The sequence below is a fragment of the Lygodium microphyllum genome, chromosome 2 (genome assembly GCF_053477565.2).
Source record: "Lygodium microphyllum isolate KBCC chromosome 2, Lygodium_microphyllum_v1.1.10, whole genome shotgun sequence".
NCBI lineage: Eukaryota > Viridiplantae > Streptophyta > Polypodiopsida > Schizaeales > Lygodiaceae > Lygodium > Lygodium microphyllum.
Genome location: NC_141136.1, coordinates 106,551,840 through 106,563,991, shown reverse-complemented (window position 1 = coordinate 106,563,991; position 12,152 = coordinate 106,551,840). Strand labels below are relative to the sequence as shown.

The following is a 12,152-nucleotide window of genomic DNA, read 5'->3' as shown; positions in this document are numbered from 1 at the left end:
GCTGCCTAAACAATGTACAGCAGTAAATCCCTGCATAAATCGAGCTATGGAAGCTCAAAGCAAGTCCCAAAGCATCTCAAAACATTGGGCAAACATCCCCAAAGCATTTGGGCATCAAATACCAAGCCTTAGGAGCATCACATAAGCTAAGAGCATGACATTTTCTTGCTGTAAATCAACTCAGATCTGTTACAAAACATTCTATGATCAGAATTTGGCAAAGCTGACATACCATTGCGGCCGGAGCGTGCCAAAACCCCAAGTTAGACTCTTACCTTGCCTAAATCGGGATTCGAATGCCCGAGATATGAGAAAAATTTGGATTTTTGAGCAAGATTTTGAAACAAGCGCAAAAAAAACGTGAGTTGCTACTGTGGGGGCCTACTGGTTATGCTAAGGATAAGCAAATGGGGGCATACAAGGTACCCAATGAAGCCAAGGAATACCTACAAAGAGCCTATGAGGTCCGGGGAGAGGCGGGAGATGAAATCTTACCTCGGGGGGAAGAAGCCATGGCTGGCATTGAAGCTCCAAGCTCTAGGTCTTCAATCTGGGCTGAAGTAATGTCGGGCCAAGCTCCACGATCAAGCTTTGATCCAAAGCTCTGATACTAGTTGAAGGGGATGCAATGCAGTGGAGAAGGAGAAGAGGAAGATGCGGGAGAGAAGAGCACACACAATGTATGTGCTGTCCAACTGAACTAATAGCCTTATTGCACTGTCATATTATATGAATACAGAATGGGCAGTCATAGTGTACACGGGTAGGCCCAAAGGCCTTTTACCCCAACAGATATGACATCGAGCTGGTGTCTTTCAGACACAAGGGAGGTCATCTTCTTCTATTCATGTTTCTTATGACTCACATCCACTTGACTTTTCTAATCCTTTCCACACAAGTAATATCAATTACGTAAGCGTTAGACCATGTTTTTCCTATGGTAGGTTAAAATATAAAATAAGAGTCCTATGATTTGAACATAAACATGTTTTTGAAGCATTTCAATCATTGAGTGGGACTATGGGGTAGGAATTTGAGTTGACCTTTCAAACAAAATGTCGAGTGAAATTGAAAGTATAAGAACAATTTCATGTATGTCTAGATGATGCCCAAGTTAGAGTGTGCACATGCCCATTTTTCACTTTCACATCGTGAAATTTACTCCAACACTATAATTAGAATCTTCTCAAGTCATGTGCTTAGAACTTGGCATACTTTAACTTGATTCATATAAAGCCCCCTTAGAATAGTGTACACTTTGACCTTTTTTTATGAAAGTGAATATACAATGTAGACAAGTTTATTTAAACTATATTAAAATGCATCCACAATGAAAACTTGTCAAATACCCTTAGAGTAGGGTACAGTATGACATCTTGACTCAAACCCAAGATGGACAATCAAATCGTATGAATGATTTAAAAGTGATAAAATATTTGTTCAATCTAATACATTTAGTAATCATGAGAGATTTGTAAGAGACTAGATTCTAGACCATAGTCATATACAATGTTAGAGTAGGATTACCTGGGTGAGTATTTAGAGATTGAAGGATTGTCTTTTGTAAGGTTTTTGCATGCCATGATCTTCTTCATGCCTTGTTACAGGAATTGTAATTGATGACTTCCTACTTATGGCACACTACCTTGTGACCTTATTCTAAAGCACCTTCCAGTTGAAGACTCTTCTTCAAGTCCTGTTCAAACCAACATCTTGGCAATCATAGTCTTTGTGTAGTCCCTTAAGAACATGTTTGTATATGATATCTAAACTGCCACAACACCATGTACACCATCATGTGGCCTTGTTCTTAAACACTTTCCAGATGAATTCAAGTCCTGCTCGAACCAACATCTTGGCAATCATGCTCTCCTTATAGTCTCTTAAGAACATGTTTGTATATGTTATCTAAATTGCCACAACATCATATACACCATTACTATATATTAAAAAATGAATAGGGCTTATCATACCATAGGACTTTGGAGGAATTGTGAAAATCATATAGACACTAAGTAGAAGTGACTTAGTGTTAAATGCAAGTATAGGTGACTATATTTGTAGATGCTCACCTCTAAAATGTCCCAAAACATCTCAAAGCTTCAGCACCATGTCCATGCTTTGCCTATCCAATGATCAAGGCACTCCAAGCGGCTATGTTTGGTATTGGAAGCTTGTCAAATACTTCTTCTTATTTTTTTGTGAAGAGTGCAGCACACTTGGCATACATATAGAGCTGGAAAGAACCAACATAGATGTCATTTTTAAGAAACCTTATCTTGATGATATCTGTATAAATCATGCTACCTCAATGGAGGTCCTACAATGCTTCTTTAGCTTGATAGTTAATTAAGTAGAAAACATACAAAACCCTATTAGCCATTCGTAAAACCTCTTCTTCTACACTATCTTTAATGTGGATGCCCATTAGTAAAACCTCTTCTTCTCTCTTTTTCTATAACATTTGCTAATGTGAAGGGTTCCTAATCTATAAGAGAGCTATATCATATTCAAAGCACCACATAAAATCTTGAAGAAGAATTCAAATCAAGTAATAGTATGTTCTATACAAATGTACTTGTGTATCCACACACATAAAATTTCTCTAGGCATAGTATGTACAAGTGGACTAATGTATCGCATCTTACTCTCACACATGTACAAAGTGCCCCAAAAGCCTGTACCCTAGTTCTTATCCCAAGGTACTTGGAAGTGTGTGTACAAATGCAAAGTGCCTACACTAATGTGCATGAATGCATATACAATGTGTGAAAGTGTTTAAACTTTTATCTAAGAATCCTATACATGTGGCCTTATATATTACCTAAGTGCATAAGGTAATCATGTGCTCAAATATGCCTAGGTAGTTGAGTGGCTAAGTTGTTCTTTTAGTTGAATGCTATGAGCCATAATGACATGGGATGGCCATTTTCTAGCTTGCCATCCCAATCCTGGCCTATCCTCAAATACTATTATCTAGGAAAAGGGATTTGCTAGTTAGAAAAGACTCGTGATGGCAAAATTATCTAGTTATAACTAGAAAATTCTACATTCTTCCTAGTTTGGTTGCTATTCTTCCTAGTTATAGTATGAACTTTCTATATAGGAAGTTGGATAGAGTTCCTTGTGCAATGCAAGAAAATGGCCAATCCAATCAAGGATATATGTAGCATTATCGTGCATTGAATCTATACTTGCTTTAGATAAGCATTGAGCTTAATAATCGGTCGTGATTGCTAAAATGGCTATCTTATAGATGTTTGCCGTCTCGGTCCTAATTTGCTTTGAGAAAAATCCAAGCTTTGAAACACGAGGAAGGCCCTTCAACATCAACTTAATCGATGTGATTGCAAACGAGCATTGATCTGGTCAAATGCATGGTCTCTCCAAGGTGATGCTACAATACACCCCATGGTAGTATGTTTATTTTCCTAGATTTTCAAGATGAGATTGAAATTAAGGACCTATTCACGTATAGATTTTTAATAGGAAATAGTTTTCTAAAGAGTTTCCCATTTTTTAAAGCAAAGTAAGGACACATAAGGAGTTTTTGAAAACCCCCTACTCCGGAGAAATTATTAAAATATACTACTTTTCCCAAAACTTGGGATAGTAGAGGTGAGCTTTAAAGCCTTCTTCTAAAAATGAGAAAGGGTTTCCTTTGGAAAAACCTTTGTAGGGGGTTTCTCAATTGGAAGGGGGCAGTTGGAGAAAACTAGAAACCCTCCCATGTGACGACGGTAGGGGGTTTCTATTATTTTGGAAAAAACCTTTTGAAAACCGCTCACGAGAATAGCTCGTAAGTAAGACTCGCATTTCAAGTTCGGGAGTACTCTAAAGTTGACACGGAAGACTGGTTTAAGGTTCGTTCCGTATCGTGATGTGTCGAACGTAGTGAATTGTAGGTGCAGGCGCAAACATTCGATGTAAACCAGAACCAAAAGAACCTAGAGCACCCTGTTCTTCGTCACGTACTGGCAAAATGCATCATCACGCAATGATCGGCGAGATGACAAAACACAAACCGTGATCGTCGCCTGAGAGATTCGAACTCTCGCGGGCAGAGCCCATGTACTTAGCAGGCACACGCCTTAACCACTCGGCCAAAGCGACAACCGATGAAAATTATATAGATGTTTAATATAAGTATTCATTATTATAGCTCAATCCAATCAACATCTTCAAAATATCTTGTATTTTTTAAAATTCCCATCTCTATCTAGGTTCCACCCACGTTATTTTTCTGCACTATATGATTCTATGCTTTGCATCAAGAGAAATTTGTGTGCAAATGGAGAAACAAATTACAATGCTTATTAAAATTTATCCTTCAACAAAACAACTTTTGTGTGTGTGTGTGTGTGTGTTGGGGCAGGGGGGCGGGGGGGCGGCGGCGTCCATGAGGTAATTATCCATTCATTAGAGAAATTTTGACTAATAATAATGCACAAGTCCATATGAGAATTTACTCTTTTGAGGTTTTTTTCCAATGGCTTGCTTGTGTTTTGAGATTTCAATGTTTATGGTTGCATTTCTTAGTTTCAATGTACGTAGCTAGCAATGTTTCTGGCAAATTTTGTCACATCTTACCATTTTAGGAGGGACATCCTTGTTTGTTCATGTTTTTGTCCCTACAATTTGCATGCAAGAGGGAAGGTTGAGGAGCTACAAGAGCTTGAAGAAGGGCAAGAATCAAAAGCTACAAAAGTCATCTAATGGAGATATGGAGTTAGACTCCTTTGTGGATTTTGTGAAGGTTAGAAAGGTTGATCTACAAGCTATCTTTCGAGCTATGGTGGCTGATTTGCAAAGAATCGCATAGTAAAGAAGGCTTTCTATGCAAAATGTGATAAGCAAGTTCATCGATCTTGCATGTCTCTTCTTATTGGGCCTTTGTGTAGTCACTGCTATGATAACTTTAGAAATCTTCTTTTTTTTAAATGTGGAGAGTGGCTAGTGAAGAAGGATTCACAATATGGTTTGTTAGGACTTGTCAAGCACACAATAGCTTACAATACTACAAATTTATTGATAAAGCTTCCTTCAACTACTGGCTACATCTATAGCAAAGAAAGAGTGCATTCTTTCATGCTTTTTTGGGTAGTTAGAAAATCTTATGCATGTCCTTCCTTGGACAATAGGTTAACGAGTGAGGTTTTGCAATTTGTGTATCATGTTTGGTTATCATTTCCTAACCTACAACCTATTCTTGAAGCTAGAAGGATATAGCTACCTAAATATCTTGAGATTTAGGACATCATTAGCATTGAGATTTTCTACCTGATTCAATTTGTGCCCCTTCTAGTTGTTGTTACTTCAATGAGTAATCTAAACACTTTTTTGGGTCGTGCCCTAAGAAACATGATAAATTTGCTTATGTGTAGAAAATTGAAACTCTTATTAAAGAGTCTAGTACTTCTAAGTAGGCTAAGTCCATTGAAATTCCTAAGAAGGGATAGAGAAGCAATGAATAAAGAGAAAAGGATTCCACTAAGATCTCAAATATCTAGGAAAGGAAATCAAGATGCATGACCTTTGCCTTTAGTGGATGCGAATGTGTTTAAGGCTATTCCTAAAATGAATAAAGAAAATGTTGATCTTGGTGATTTTAAACTATAGAATCCAAAAGACAAAAGGGGGGAAAAGAATCAATCTAAGGTGTCAGTCAAGAAATTGGCTAGAAACAAATACAATTTTACTCACTTGCATGCTTCATTTGGTGATATTAGAGTTTATGTATAAAATAATAACTTGCAAGGATAGAGTGTTAAATAGAAATACTGTCATGTCTTGGAACATCAAGGTTTATATTTTGCAAAGAGAAAAATGAATCATGTAGTAGATTATTGAAGTTGAGTACTCTAATTAGCAATTCTGGTCTTGTAAGTGAAGAATAGTGAAAAACATGTCCAAGTATCTATTCTTGGGGGATAGAAACGCTTCACAAAGTTGCAAGTTGGAGATCGTGGTGGCACATAGTTTTTTTGTCAAAATTGAAATCAAGTGAAAGATTGTTTACAAGGATGAAAGTGCCTCTCTAATAGGAGTCTAAAATTATGTGGACAGGGACCAAGTATCAATGTATAATTTGAATGTCGTCTCAAGGGGGAAAGGAAAAAGAAATGGTGATGACTTACTAATTCTAGCAAATTAGGGCACACGGTGCTCATTTGTAGGGTGGTGAATCCTCTAGAATCCTAAATACGAAGTGCTTGAGATGCAACCATACTTCAATCATGTTCAAATTATGATAGATTTTGGATGCCTTGTGTCAAAATGAAAATTAAGAAGGAACCTCAATATTTCAAACTTAATAATACTTGTTAGAGTGCCTATTTCATGCAAGTTAAAGAGTCCTACAACTTACATGTAAATTCTTGGATTGACCTTTAGAAGGTGGGATTTGTGCAAGCATAGTGTTACTATGATTCAAAAAAGATATGGGCACCATAAAGCTCATATGAGTCAACAACATGATATTAACATTTGAGCAGGCACATTTTCTTCACCCTAGTGATGTTGTATGTTGTAGGAGGAGGGAAGTTACCTTAAATATTAAGAAGATCATAGAATTTCAAGTGCTAAGATTTGACCAAGAGAAAATTGGGAAGGGAAAATGTTGAATAAATTTTCTTAATCTACTCTATGTGTGAAGCAAAATAAAGAATCTCTAGTTATAGTTAAGGACACTGATGCAAAATGGTCAATGATGTAGAAGACATTGCAATAGTTTTTCATTTACATTTGTATTCCATTGTTGGGAAGAAGCCTTAGTGCAAGGAGAATTATTATGCAAGATTTGTAGAAGCTCTTCCTCACTCTCCTTTTCTTATGAAAATGAAAGCACGACTTATAGTACTAAGATGAAAACCAACACATTGAGGATTGTTCAAACACTAGTAAACTTGTGAAAGTAGATCATTCAAAAAATTCAAAAATGTAGTTAGTCTACTATCCTTGGTAGCAGGCCTAGATGCTTGGAGATGGATTATGAGAGTCATGTTATCTCTCCCAGCTTACGGATCTCTTGTTGTCAGTAGTATGGCATTGATTTCTTATGCCCTTGGTATTATGGGATTGCTCATGGCATGTGCGTGGCCTTACAAGCGAAGGTTGCTGCTATGCTTACCATAGGTGAATTGTCTTATGGCTTTTGGGCTGAGGCCCTTATGACGGCACTCTACTTGGTTAATCGAATGTCGTGTTTCTCTTTGGATGTTATTACTCCGCATGAGGTATGGAGTGGCATGAGACCCTCCTATGATCACTTGAGGATGTTTGGCTGCCAGGCATTTGTTAGTATGCCACATAAGCGTATGTCACACAGATGCATACTCCTTGGTTATGGAGATGGTGACTTTACGGCTTATAGGTTTTGGGATTTAGATGCCCATTAGGTTCTATGTAGCCGTCATGCTGTCTTTTATGAGATGCAAACACCTCTCAGGCCTCTTGATGCATGTTCAATGCGCTTTATGGCTGATTCTACAAGCGTATGTCAGTCTTCCACTTTGTTGAGGCTGCATACTATCTTGAGACCCCGTCTGACTTGTGTTCAGGATGCTGGCCCTCTTTCAGTGATTGACTCTGGAGAGTTTGGATGCTCTCCACTGTCTTGTATACACCACGTTGATGCTATGCGCTACTCTGATGATGATGATGTACAGCCTTGCACTCATGAGTTGTGCTGGATTGCTCCGTTGTATGGAGCTGTGAGATCACTTGCCTCCTGGATGTCTTAGACTCGGAGATTCCTGACACTTATTGCATAGCTCGCTTTTCGATTGGGCGTTGGGTGAGATATCATGATTCCTCACCTTGTCTCTTTTCTTTTGTTTTTTTTTTCACTCCCTGGCCCATTGGCCTTTTAGTGGGAGGTTGTTGGGGTAAAAGGCCCTTGGGCCTGCCCGTGTACAGTGATCGCCCATATTCTTTATTCATATATATATATGAAAGTGCAATAAGGCTATCATAATATTGTTGACAGTACCTACATTGTGTGTGATCTTCTCTCCCATGTCTCCTGCATCCCTTTCAAGCTTTAGGACCTATCCAATGCTCTTAAAATGAAGTTCAAGAATAAGAAAATCCACTTGCATAATCGCATCCCATAGGTCATCATGTTGCTCCATGGCCATCTTGTATACTATGCAATAAGTCCATAGTATTGTCATGAGCTTATGATCCTAGTCCAATTGTGAGGCTAAATTTGTCTTGGTTAAGATGGTAACATGAAGTTTGTTTGTCACCTCTGCCTAGCCATTCTCTTGAGGGTAGTAAGGGCTAGACCTCCGATGTAGGCCTAGGAATGTGGGTAGGAGGTGTTCAATAACCTCCTTTGAGAAATGGGTTCCTTGGTCAATAATAATCTCGATTGGGCATCCAAAGCATGAGATGACCTACTCCCATAAGAACTTTGTCATGGTTCTTATATCATTCTTCCTAGTGGCCCTAGCCTCTACCCACTTAGTCATATAGTTTATGGCCACAAAAATATAGTGTGCTTGAGAATACTGGACAAAAAGGCTTGTGGATCCCATTAAGTCTATTCCCCACTTCTCAAAGGGTTGACATGAGTGATCAGATGTGAGAGTTCCATTTGTTCCTTCCTAATAGGAAGTTTGCTACATTGGTACTCATGATAATGTTTGATGAAACAAGCTGCACCTTTTGAAGAGAAATGGTCTCACCACAAATAGGAGTGTAGAATCTAGCTTGCTATGGTGATTGCATCAAAGTATCCTCATGCAATCCCTACATGTTCTTCTTATGCACACTATTGATCTCTTGCTCGCATACACATCTTTGAAGACAACCATCCTACCTTAGGTAGTATAATTGACCAACAATCATCTAATAGGTCTGGTCTTGATAAAGAAACGATGTCAGGGTGTATAGGGTGGAAGGCCTTAACCACGAGGTTTAGTTAAGAATGATTACAAAGAGTAAAGATAAAAAAGATTAAGAAGAATAATTTGTAATGAAAGTTTAGAATCCAAGCACACTATATCAAGCCAATCAAATCCCTTTGATTAATGACATGTACAACAGTTCAAGATTGATGCAAGCACTATGAGTAACAGTGTAAAGCCTTGATTGCACAAATACTATGAGTCAATAGCTTAGTTAATACCCTAACACAAATCAATTCACTATTGTACATAGGCTTTGTGCTACTAACACAGGCTCCAAAATTCATGTTTTAATCATGAAACTCTATGGCAAAAGGTAGCACCTATAATCCAAACATGATACCAAGTTGTGGTAGAAGCATAATATCCTATTAGATCCCTATATGGGTGTGATATCCCAACTTTAATTTCAAATCTTCCGGACTCCTTGCAAAATGGATTTGAAGAACTCTAAAATAATTAAATAGAGAAGATCTCAAGCAAAATGGTCCAAGGTTCGTAACCCGACATTTTCCCTGATTAATAAGGATTGTAGCCATCCATCACGGAAGTTACTACATGAACGTGAGTCATGGGCCATAAGTCGAATCTGACCAAACCCATTTTAAACTTGGCAAGTAAGATAAATCACAAGCTTTAGAGCTTTGAAGCTTATGAAATAAAGAAGAAGGAGAAGAAGACGTCGACAAGCAGCTCCCCCACCTCCTTTTTTATTGAAAAAAAAACAACACCATGAATCCCCCCCATTTTGGAATTCTAGTTTTGGATGAAAAAGCCTGAATTCTCCTTTTGTAGTTCAGCAGTTAACTCCAGCGATCTCCCCCTCTTCTCAATTTGACGAGAGGCTTGGATTGAAGCAAGATCATCCAAGAGCCAAGTGAATCAGTCATGGCATCTCTGGCAGAGGCCTCAAAGATCAAATCACCAGCATTAGATTGCATCTTGAAAGCTTCTAGATTGTTGATTTGCCAAGATACCCTCCATAAAGAGCTCTTCTTCTTAGACACAACCCTTCTTCAATTTAGCCATAAATACAAGGCATGGGGAGCCATTGTTGAGGGCAGTCCAAGCAAGAGAGGAGAGGCCCTTCTTAGGAGTATAGGGCAAGAGGAAGTGGGGCAAGAGAAGCACGAGGATGGGAACCCTCCTCACGAAGACAATAAGGATATTCCGTGAACTCTTGGAATCAAATTCTCCATCCCTTCTATTTCTATGTGGAATCAAGACTCTTCTCAAATTTTCTAAATTCTTGGTCATAGCCTTCCCCCATCAATCAAAATTCTGTCAATCTAATTACCCCCAAGCTTCTTCACCAAAAATCCCCTTTTTAATCTTGCAATTAAAGACCATGGCCTCGAAGAAGAAAGTTACGAAGGTCATGGAGGTAGGAGCTACCAATGACGTTGCGGACACAATCACTACAAATGGAATGACGAGTACTGGGGTTACAAACAAAGTTGCGAACATTGGTGGAAAGCAAAGTCATAGTAGTCAAGAGAGGAAGGTTGGAATAGCCAACAACATCAACCCCATGGGAATCCCTAGGCCACCTGGACCCATATGACCCATCCACCGAGTGATGCTCCAATACACTTTGTAGAGGAGCCACTGGAGGATGAAATGTATGTGAACCCCTATGTCTCCTATGATGAGGGGGTAATCCTATATTGATGGACTTTAGACCAATGCCAGTTATGGCTTTAGGCACCAAGGGAAGAGGCAGAGGTCTAGGAGGGGGACCCGAACTAAGAGCCACTAGCATGTTGGACTTGTGGAAACCCAATGCACATTTAATCTCATTGCCCTAAAAAGGAGCAAGCAAACAAGGATAGGGCGAATTTGAGATGTCTAGAGTGCAGAGTTACACATTTATACATTGATTTCCCTAGACAAAAACCATCTACTAGAATGGAAATTGTGACATCAGTACCACTTGGACTCTTTAGTGTTAAAACATCTGATGATGAAGCCACACCAATCTTATTAAACATCACCACTTGAGTTCAAACAAAGCAAGACAGTATCTCATTACCTAGACCTAGCAACTTAGATGCAACATCTAATGGAAAGAAGAGTTGAAGGAGGAGAAGGAAGAGGGCGAACATCAAGATAACACTCAAAATTGATAGTGCTACCACATTGACCAAAGGAAAATAGATTATGGATGCGGAGGCAAAAACATCTGCTTCTAAGACAATGAAAAAGAGAAATGAAAGGTTGGAGAATACCCCGCCGACCCAAAATACCAATTAGAAGTTGTGGACAAAGTCAAAGAGTGGGTGAAAGAAGCTCAAGTGCACTTGTAGGATGCAGAGCCTGTCATGGAGGATGAGATTAATGAGCTCTCTAGCGTGAGTCCACCAGTCTCCCCTATGGATTTGAGATCAAGACAGGTGCAAGTGACTCAAGGAAGAGAGAAGGGAATAGTCCAAGTCCTCAGAAGCTGATTGACAAAAAAAACCACATGACTTACCCAAGAGTTTCACTAAGTATAAAAAGGGTGACCTCATAGTGGTGTTAGTAGGAGCCAAATGAGTAGGATAGGTTAGTGAACCCATTGAAGGACCCGCTAAAGTTAAGCAAGTCAAACTTGGCAAGGGAAGGGGACAAGCCTTGACCCATGTACATGGCCGATGACTTAACTGAGTAAGATATAGCAATCTCATTGATATCTTACAAGAGTATGTAGATGTATTCACTTGGTCCCTAGAAGAGCTGAAATGAATTAATCTGAGTATTGTGAGAACATTCCTATGACCTAATGAATCCAAAGCATGCTCATGCTATGAAGGAGGAAATAGACAAGCTATTCAATGCTAGATTCATTTATGAGATCGAGCACATAGACTTGATATCACCTATATTAATTTCTCTAAAGAAGAATGGGAAGATTCAAGTGTGTGTAAATTACAAAAAGTCAACGTAGCAACAAAGAGAGGCAATTATCCATTATCATACATTGAGCACATACTTGAGAGAGTGGCAGGGAAGGAAGCCTATAGTTTCCTAGATGGCCTTTCTAGCTATAATCAACTACAAGTGCACCCAAATGGCATACATAAAACGACATTCATAATAGAATGGGGTGTGTTTTTCTATATAGTCATGCCATTTGGACTGACTAATGCACCTGCTACCTTTCAATGTCTATGTGTGTCATTTTCAAGGACATGCTTAGAAAGTGCTTGAAAGTATTTCTTGATGATCTGTGTGTTCATTCCATTTAGGAGGAGCACCTAT

The 12,152-nt window shown here is 38.8% G+C and overlaps 1 non-coding gene across 1 annotated transcript; it reads right to left on the bottom strand.

The window, feature by feature from the left end:
- Positions 1-4,031: 4,031 nt before the first annotated feature.
- On the bottom strand, positions 4,032-4,113 carry TRNAS-GCU (transfer RNA serine (anticodon GCU)). Its single transcript has one exon. It is a non-coding gene; the product is annotated as a tRNA-Ser (tRNA).
- Between the last annotated feature and the right edge of the window lie 8,039 nt (positions 4,114-12,152).